The sequence below is a fragment of the Durio zibethinus genome, chromosome 20 (genome assembly GCF_047325235.1).
Source record: "Durio zibethinus cultivar Kanyao isolate XHJ-2024 chromosome 20, ASM4732523v1, whole genome shotgun sequence".
NCBI lineage: Eukaryota > Viridiplantae > Streptophyta > Magnoliopsida > Malvales > Malvaceae > Durio > Durio zibethinus.
The window spans coordinates 11,658,556-11,668,239 of NC_143181.1; the positions used below are offsets into that span (position 1 = coordinate 11,658,556).

A 9,684-nucleotide genomic window follows, 5' to 3' on the forward strand; every position below is an offset into this window, starting at 1 on the left:
ACTCAATTACTTGATATGGATTAGAAAGCGTATATCGATTATCAATCGTACTCCTTCTCGTTCAAGAGCCATACCCATGCCTCTCTTCACTCTCGTGCTCTTGCTAACTCGCTTTCAACTCCTGCCTCCAGGCAGCCCCTTCGGTACTCAAGGAAGGAAAAGAAGACAAGCGGGATGGTGTGAAAGAATATCTTAAGTGACCAGTGAACCGCCTACTCATGTAGTTGAAGACCCTTGCACTGTCAGACTTCATTCCTATGGCCCTTTGGTCGATCTTCCCGGTCCCCTCTCGTTTGCTTCTAAAGAGTGACTACGTTCCTGTCGGACCATACTCTTCCACCCAGGTTCTATCAAAGAATTAGCCAGGAGATATCAATCTTTCGGCTAAGCATTCCTAAATACTGGTTATAGGTTCCGCTATCTCCGCTCTCCTTAATAAAGAGTGGCTTATCGCTTCCCTATGCGTTTCCTTTTAGTTGATTCAGTAGGCCCTGACTACACTATCAAAGTAGGCTCCTTTCCCAGGTTCAGTAGATAAAAAAAGAAGTAAGCTTCAAATCCGTTGCAGCAATCAAGCACTAAGAACAAGCAAGCGGGGCTTAGTCAAGAAAGAGAGACTGTTATATTATAATATAAGGTTCAGGTATGCAGTAACTTTGTGAAGTAGTGAAACATTTTAAGAGAAAGAGAGCTACTCTTTATTTTTTATTAAGGAAGGGAAGCCTAAGGCTGGCTCGACTAAAAGGATCCGTAGTAGAAAGAGTCTCGCTATATCTTTCCCTTCCCAAACAGAAAAGGGCTATTTCCCTTTATCCTACTAACCCTCGGGAATCAATTCATTAGAATTTGCTATTACGTAGAAGGATAAGGGGATGCCCCCGAAGATATGGTTCAATGAATGACCCCGCCATAGCCAAAGATCTAGTGGGATAAGTTGCTTGGTCCATATGATAGATTAGGTACAGTCGATCTAAAGATCTAGACCTAGTGTGAGTCAATTTACTAAGGGCACGAAAGCGCTTAGCAAAATCAGCACAGCCTGTATTAAAGATAAAGATCAACGTTTTATGATAAGAAAAAGATACCCCTAATTTTGAGAAGCTGTCTTCATAAACTGAGGCAACCATCTCATTGGCGATGACAACATCGTCACCAAGTATGGCATACTGACGAAACAAACGACCAGGAGATAGGGCAACGAAAGGCCATGAGGTATGATACCCGATAGGTTGACCTGCCACGAAAGATAGCGAAGACAACCTTTGTAAAAAAAAAGGGCACCTCTAACGACGCGAAAACCTAGTTACAGACCCAGATGGACGCGTGATGAATGTGAGAAAGCCGATCTGGGTAGGGTAGCGAACAGCATTCTTGAAGACAGGCTATTCGACCTCCTTTCAAATATTATTTATTAAAAAAAATCGGTTCTTAGCTCAAACGAATTGAATTAAGATCTTAACAAGTAACAAGGGCTTTGTGGAAGGAATCAGGTGATAAGTATGGCTCCGGAGAGAAGGCAGTTAGGGTAATCAAACCTAAAGCCCTTGCTAGTTCATGCAGCCTATGCTATGCTAACAAGCCCTTATTCTTTCAAAACTAAATTGGCAGGTCAATCAGGTTAATCCATCCCTTAGAGCATCAGCCTTTATTCCATTCCGCATCGAGGAGCAGAGGCAATAGAATTGGTTTTGGTGTTCAGGTCTTATTTCGATGAGAAGGAAAAAAAATAGTATTAGTATATGGCCGGAAATCGGCTTCTCAGCCTAGCTAAAGAAAGTGAGGCAGCACTATTCGCTTGAAGTAAAGTAAAGCGCTACGCCCCTTGCTTCTTACCGCAAGTCTTTGTTTCGACTCTGGTCTGTACCTGCCTGTGTACTCCCCCCCCCCCAATGTGCTGCTACCCTCCAGAAGGCTTTCCATTCCATTTTGAAGGATTTAGAGCAGAGGAAAAACAAAAAACAGCAGAAACTAATCTGTCACTTGAAGTAAATTGGCTCTACAGATCATGAGCTTCATTTCATTGATTTATAGGTTTTAAAAATACAAAAGTTTGTTTAACTACTACAAAAGTTATTTGCCTAACAGCATGGATCACCATGCACAGATCCATCATATTACCTAAACTGATCAGATGGCAGAACCTGTTACAAAGTGCCAGTAGAAATGCCATACCTAGTTGCTTCAACCACTAACACACTAACACTCCTCCTTGGCATTTCTACTGGAAACACAAAGACTTTTCCTTAATGTTTCAAACCTTGCTTTTGGTAAGGCTTTGGTCAGAATATCTGCAATTTGATCTTCTGACTTGCAATGCACCAGTTTCATTTCATTCTCAGCTTTAACTTCTCTAATAAAGTGATATTTGATCTTAATATGCTTAGTTCTTCCATGAAACATAGGGTTCTTGACCATTGCAACTGCTGATTGATTATCACAAAAAATTTTTGTTGGATCATCTTGCTTTTGACTCAAATCCAACAGAATTTTTCTTAGTCAAATTGCTTGATTAACAGCAGCTGCAGCAGCTATATACTCTGCTTTTGCTGTTGATTGAGCCACAGTTCCTTATTTTTTTGAATTCTAGCTGACACATTTAATCCAATGAAAAATACATAGCCTGAAGTGCTTTTCATGTCTTCATGAGAGCCAACCCAGTCACTGTCTGTGAATCCAACCAATCTTGAACTTTCATTCTTCTTAAACCAAATTCCAAGTTCATTGGTTCCTTTGACATATCTCAACACTTTTTTTGCAACCTTAAAATGCAACTCACTGGGATTTTGCATGAACCTAGAGAGTAAATTTGTAGCATACATGATGTCTGGCCTTGTTGCTGTCAAATACAATAAGCAACCAACCAAGCTTTTATAAATAGAACCATCAACTTTGTTAGCTACATCTTCTTTAATAAGTTTATCATTTTGAGCCAAATGAGTGTTGACTAGTTTGTAATTTTTCATCCCAAACTTATTCAGGATTTCATTTGCATATTTTCTTTGACAAATGAAGATTTCTTGCTGGTCTTGATGAATCTCCATTCCAAGAAAATAAAACATTTCTCCCATATCTATCATCTCAAAAATTTCCTGTATTTGGAGCTTAAAATCTTCCACAATAGCTGATTTGCTACCTATCACTAAAAGATCATCAACATACAAAGAAACAATCAACAGATCATTACTGTTAAAAACTTTAATGTACAATGTTGCTTCACTTAGGCTTTTCTTGAATCCTAACTTCAGTAAATGATCATCAATTATGGAATTCTACATTCTTGGAGCTTGTTTTAATCCATACAAAGCCTTCTTGAGTAGATAGACTTTACCTTCATGTCTCTTGACAACAAAACCATCAGGTTGTTCAATGTAAATCTCTTCCTCAAGATAACCATTCAAGAAGGCAGATTTGACATCAAGTTGGTATATTTTCCAACTTTGCTGAGTTGCTAAGGCTAATAGCAGCCTTATGGTGTCTAACCTTGCAACTGGAGCAAATGTCTCTGAAAAATCAACACCAAGCTATTGGGAGTAGCCTTTAGCTACCAATCTAGCTTTAAGTTTGTTGATAGAACCATCAGCATTCAACTTTATTCTGAAAATCCATTTAACACCAATGATGTTTTTGTTGCTTGGTCTATCAACCAGCATCCATGTTTGATTTTTCTCAATCATATGAATCTCCTCTTTCATGGCATTTCTCCACTCTGAAAAATTGATAGCTTCTTCAAAGCTTGCAGGTTCAAGAATGGCAACATTTGATCTTTGATAAATATCTGTGAGTGGTTTGATTTCTCTCACTGGTTCATGATCAATGATTTCATTTTCAAACATATAATCTTCTTGATCTTGGAAGCTTATCATGTCTGCAGCAGTTTGCTTGACTGATTTTCCCTTTGACTTTTTTCAATTCCAGGCAGCTTGCTCATTAAATCTCACATTTCTACTTACAATCATCTTGCCTGTAAGTGGATTGTAAGTCTTATAGCCTTTGGTGATGTTGCTATAGCCCAGAAAAATACATATTTTTACTTTTTTTTATCAAGCTTGTCCCTTTTGATATCAGGAACAAACACATAAAAGATGCTGCCAAAAACTCTGAGGTGGTGCACTGATGGTTTGCTTTCATACCAGGCTTCGAAATGAGTGTTTCCCTTCAAAGTTTTTTTGGGCAACCTGTTGAACAAGTAGACAGAGGTATTGACTGCCTCTGCCCAAAATTTCTTTGGAAGATTCTTCTCAAACAGCATGCATCTTGCCATCTCTATGATTGTTCTATTTTTTCTTTCACTGACTCCATTTTGTTGTAGAATGTAAGTTGTTGTCAGTTGGTGTTCAATTCCTGCAACTTTACAAAACTTATTAAATCTATCAGATGTGCATTCAGTACCATTTTCTGACCTTATGATCTTGATTTTACAGCCACTTTGATTCTCAATCCAAGCCTTGAACTTCCAAAATACATTTGCAACTTTAGATTTTTGTTTCATGAAGTAAATCCAACACATTCTGATAAAATCATCTATAAAAGCAATGAAATATCTACTGCCATTCAAGGACAAGGTTCTCATAGGACCACAAACATCAATATGAACAAGTTGTAGTTTTTCAGTTGCCCTTCATGCTTTATTAATTACAAATGGCAACTTACTTTGTTTTCTAAACTGACAGACTTCACACACTCCAGCACTGACTTCAATAGTAGGTATATTTAATATAAGATCATTTTTATGCATGAAATTCAATGCATTATAGTTGAAATGTCCCATCCTTTTATGCCATAAAAAAGATTCATCATGTGAAGTGGCATATGCAGAGGAGTTTGCTTCATGCCAATTCAAGGAAAAACATTTTCCTTTCATATAAACAATAAAGAGTTCATGGCCAATGGGATAATGAATTATGCATGCCTTGTCTTTGAAAACTAAAGAGTAGTTATTTTCTAGCAACTGTCCTACACTTAATAGGTTTTGATCTATTTTAGGCATAAATAACACATTTGAAATGAGTTTGGTACCTGTTGGTGTCTCAACTGTCACTACTCATTTTTCTTTGACTTCTATGAAATCATCATTACCTATTATGACTTTAGAGGTACAGGTCTTGTCTAGTTCTTTGAACATGTTGATATCAGATGCCATATGGTGTGTGCAACCACTATCAATGAGCCATGCACTTGAGGAGGTTTTGGTTTCATAGCAAGTTGCAACAAAAACTTGCTTTTCTAGCTGTTGTTGATTGTCAACAACTCTGGCTTGTTGATCTGGCTACTACTATTTTTTGTTTTTACATACCTTCTCCATGTGACCAAGCTGCTTATAGTATCTACATTATATGTCAGGTCTGTACCAATAATATTTCTCTAAGCGAGTGGTCTTTTTGCAGTGAGAGCAAGGTGGGAATTTTTCTTTCTTTTCATTGTTTTTAGAACCTTTGTTTCTTTGATCTTCATTGTTTCTAGAACCTTTGTTTCTTTGATCTCCTTGTTTTCTGTCTTTGCTTTCTGTTTGTATCTTGCCTTTTTCCTTGGCTGTAAAAGCACCTTCTGTTGAATCTTTTTGTCTGATAGCCCTTATTTACTCTTGAGCTTGTAAAGCATTGAACAATTCTGCTGGAGTTATCTTGGTCAGGTCATTGGAGTCTTCAAAGGATGAGATTTTTGACTCAAACTTCTCTGGTAAGCTGACAAGAACCTTCTCTATAATTCTTTTTTCTGACAGCTCCTCACCAAGTAATCTAATCTTGTTTACTATCTTCATGAGTCTATCATTGTACTACTTTAAATTTTTAGACTCCTTCATCTTTAAGACTTCAAACTCTCTTCTAAGATTCAATACTTATATTTGTCTTGTCTTGTCACTGCCTTGAAACTCTTCCTTGAGCACATCCCAAGCTTGTTTTACAGTTTCACAAGTCATGATTCTAATGAATATGTCATCAGAAACTGAAGACTCAATACAGCTTTTAGCCTTGTACCTCTTTGCTTTTTTTTCACTATAATTTTTCATTTGAGTTACTGTTAGATTTGCAGGAAGTTGTGGTGGTTCTTTCTCATTTCCCACCACTTCCCACAAATCAAAAGCACTCAAATAAGTCTTCATTTTGACAGCCCATATCTGGTAGTTCTCACTAGAAAAAATAGGAGGTGGAGGTATGGAGCAATTGCTTGAGGCCATTTAAGGTTGACAAAAGCTGGCTGGTAAGTGTTTGATGGCTTTTCACTCAATTTTTTGGAACTCACAGGTCCTCTAAGACCTTAAAGAATGCTCTGATACCAATTGAAGGATTTAGGGTAGAGGAAGAACAGAAAATAGCAGAAACTAATCTGTCACTTGAAGTAAATTGGCTCTACAGATCATGAGCTTCATTTCATTGATTTATAGGCTTCAAAAATACAAAAGTTTGTTTAACTACTACAAAAGTTGTTTGCCTAACAACATGGATCACCATGCACAGATCCATCATATTACCTAAACTGATCAGATGGCAGAACCTATTACAAAGTGCCAGTAGAAATGCCATACCTAGTTGCTTCAACCACTAACACACTAACACATTTCCATTGGGGAGTTTGGAAAAGGGATGATGAGCTAGTAAAATAAGAGAGAAATGCTTTTAATAGCGTGGTCATAGTAAAGTAGCCAAGGCCAACTGTCTCTCCTGCGCTAGTTAATCATATGCCATCCGAATCGCCACCAATCATGATGGTACGAGATTGGTCACCCTCTTGCTTACTTACTGTGACTTCCACTGCAGCTACGAAAACTGGTGGGAAAGCAACTAAAATGGAACTGCCCTGGCTGGAACAGATGTAACAGAAGTTCCGGATTACCTTACGGGATTAGCAATGGAAAGGCTATATAAAGATGGATTCAAGATGGGCTTATCTTAGGTAGACACTCACATTCTCTTTATGGAATCGTAGATACTCCTGCTTGCTCTGGGTCTTGGCTGCTTAGAAACATCCCTTTAGTTCGTCTTAGAGAATGGAATTTGGAATTCGATTTTCGTCTTATTGTAGGTCTCTGGAATTCCATCTCTTCTTTTGTTCAAATCTATATCTATAGACGACGAAAGGCACACGTCCTTTACTTAGTTAAGCTGCTCTTTCTGCCGTGGAAGTCAGCTTTTTCTTCCCTCTCTTAAAGAAAGAAGGAATTCGACAGAGTTCTTGAGAAATAGACATCTCAATCTCTGAGATTGATAGAATTTCCTTTTCATACGTAACTTCGGGTTTTAAGCATGCATAAAATAAAGATTGAGGTCGGATGGCGAAATCGAATGTGTAGGTATCGTCTCTTTTTCCTTGTCTGGTGAACTGACCGTACCCCAAACCGACATAGGTTAACAAGTAGAGTATACCACCAAAAAATCTTTCAATTCCGCCCCAGCAAGGAAGGAAGTGATCCTGCATCCTTCTAGGGCCGATATTTGTTACCCTTGCGAGTCTTCTCGTCGTTTGAGCCTGCCCGAGCTAGATGACAAAGCTGACACTAAGTAATAAGTAAGCTAACGAGATGTCATTTTCCTGCCTCGTCTAACTCGCTTTCAAAGGATTTGGTATCAGCTTAAGCACATCTCTCGGCCCTAATAGGTAGTTTTCCATTGGAACTGATCTAGCCCTTGTTTGTGGCGCTTTTAGTCTGCTCTTCGAGCGCTCTTCTATACTTACTAGGGTAAAAAAGTTAAAAAGGATAGCAAAATTCTTGTGGTTGATAGTGGAGTATGTATAGAACTTCTGCATTTAGGAGTGATCTTTTGTAAGAAAGCCCTACTTAAGTCTGAGGATAAGCAATTGGCAGATGAGGCATGTATAGTCTTAGGCACATAAAGCTTGAGGATCTTAGCTCTTTGACAAAGCAAAGCTACTGTTCCTATAGATCTTCTTGAGCGCATCGCATAGCTTGAGCTTCAAACTAGCTATGGGTCTTCCAATCAATCTTTGTGAGAAGCCTCTGTTCCTATAGTTGGTTTAGGGTAGGGACAAGAGAAAGAAGGAGGAATGGTACCAATGGCACTTATTTGGATTCCTATTGCTTTGTCTGCAAGCGGGATTAGTGAGACCCGGACGGTAAAGGCTTGACCATGACAGTAAGCGTAGCAGATCCCATTGCCAAGGACTGATCCTAGTGTTATCTTATATCTTTCCTATCTATTAGACCTATGGTACAATCAAAAGGAAAGATGGAGAAGACAAAAGGATCTTGAAAGAGAGTTAGAACTACATAATCCCTCTCCATAGTATGAGCCGGACCTTTGTCTGCAAAATGTCTTTGTGCCAAAGATCTTAGAAGCTTACCCATTTCGACCACATCTCTTTCCAACCCTATCGAGAAGACAGACCAAAATCAACACACATTACAATAACATTCTACTCTCTTTCTTTATTAAGATGTTTGAAAAGATGTTCAAGGAGTGTATGACTTCCGAAGCAAAATGGTCGTTCATCCTTTTTTCTTTTTCCGAATTGTTTTCTCTTTTCTTTGAAAGGGAAAGCCTTTTCTTTTCCTATCTTATATATTAACTTCCTTTCCGGCTGACATCGATGGCCCGAGGTAGAGCACTCAAGCAGCAATTCTTTATTTTATAGTCGAGGGGAAGCCCTCTCGTATTCTTCCATAGGCACGCAATTGGGACCACAATGACCAAAATCCCACTACTTGACTACTACTAAGAAAAGGGGACCACGACCAAAACACTCCGCTCGTTCCCCGACGGGAAGAATAAAAGACGTATTTTTGGTTGGATATGTGAATTTGTCCGAATGATCTAGCCATGAGAGGTTAGAAAGGAAAGGATACTCGGACTCAGATCCTCCGCGTAGTCAGATCTATCTGCACGAAGGCGACTGACCTTTTTTTCTTTTTTTCGAAAAATAAAAAATCTTAGATTTAAAGGCCTCTATTATTTTTTAAGACTGGGCACCCCCACTCTACTTCTATCTATCATAAGCCAGAAGAAAAGCGCTTCTTCCTAGGCGCTTTCCGGAAAAAAGTCCATAGGCGAACTCTCAGGTTTGGATTCGAGTAAGGAATGCCTAGCTTGATGCTTTATAGAATGTGCGGATCGAAAATTTGGCATTCTTCGGAAGATAGTGACGATGGACTGACTTGACTCAAGAAAGCTCCTTATTTTCTTAGTTCCCCTCGGAATTGTTTTTACGGATTGCCTTTACTTTAAGGCTCTAAGGAATATCTGGAATAGATCCCTTATCTTAGTAAGCCTCTCGCTTTGCTCGTTCCTGCTGTTAGATCCTGTCTAATAAGCCTACTACTAGCTAATAAGACACGGGAGGAACTTTCTCTGATCTAACCCGCATGTCTTTTCGGTCCTTAGGGGAAAAATATGCAATCCCACACCTTTTTAACGTATTGGGCCAAGAGAAGGGGAGGACTTAGTCTTTCTCCCATCGATAATATGGGAGGATTGGTCTTACAGTACAGAGTGCGTCTCCTTGAGTCTGCGTATGGGATAATCTCGGTAGACTAGCAAAGGCGCTTACATAGACTCCTGTATCTGATCCCCCTCTTCCAGAGGTGGAAAAGCTGATCAAACTCCATGAAGAATTGATGTTCGTTTTCCAGTACAATCTTCATTGGATGGTGGGATCTGTCTTGAGGAATCTACAAGCGGCTAGTGAATTGGCTAATGAGAAAGCTAAAATGAATGAATGGAGGGCCAGCTC

At 39.0% G+C, this 9,684-nt stretch overlaps 2 long non-coding RNA genes across 2 annotated transcripts; one reads left to right on the top strand and one right to left on the bottom strand.

The window, feature by feature from the left end:
* The first annotated feature begins 3,672 nt into the window (after nucleotides 1–3,672).
* LOC149513115 (uncharacterized) lies at nucleotides 3,673–4,140 on the top strand. The gene is made up of 3 exons (XR_016330595.1): nucleotides 3,673–3,777; nucleotides 3,916–3,974; nucleotides 4,066–4,140. It is a non-coding gene; the product is annotated as an uncharacterized LOC149513115 (long non-coding RNA).
* A 2,217-nt stretch (nucleotides 4,141–6,357) lies between these two features.
* On the bottom strand, nucleotides 6,358–9,446 carry LOC149513116 (uncharacterized). The gene is made up of 2 exons (XR_016330758.1): nucleotides 6,904–9,446; nucleotides 6,358–6,799 (listed from the first exon to the last, which is right to left on the bottom strand). It is a non-coding gene; the product is annotated as an uncharacterized LOC149513116 (long non-coding RNA).
* Between the last annotated feature and the right edge of the window lie 238 nt (nucleotides 9,447–9,684).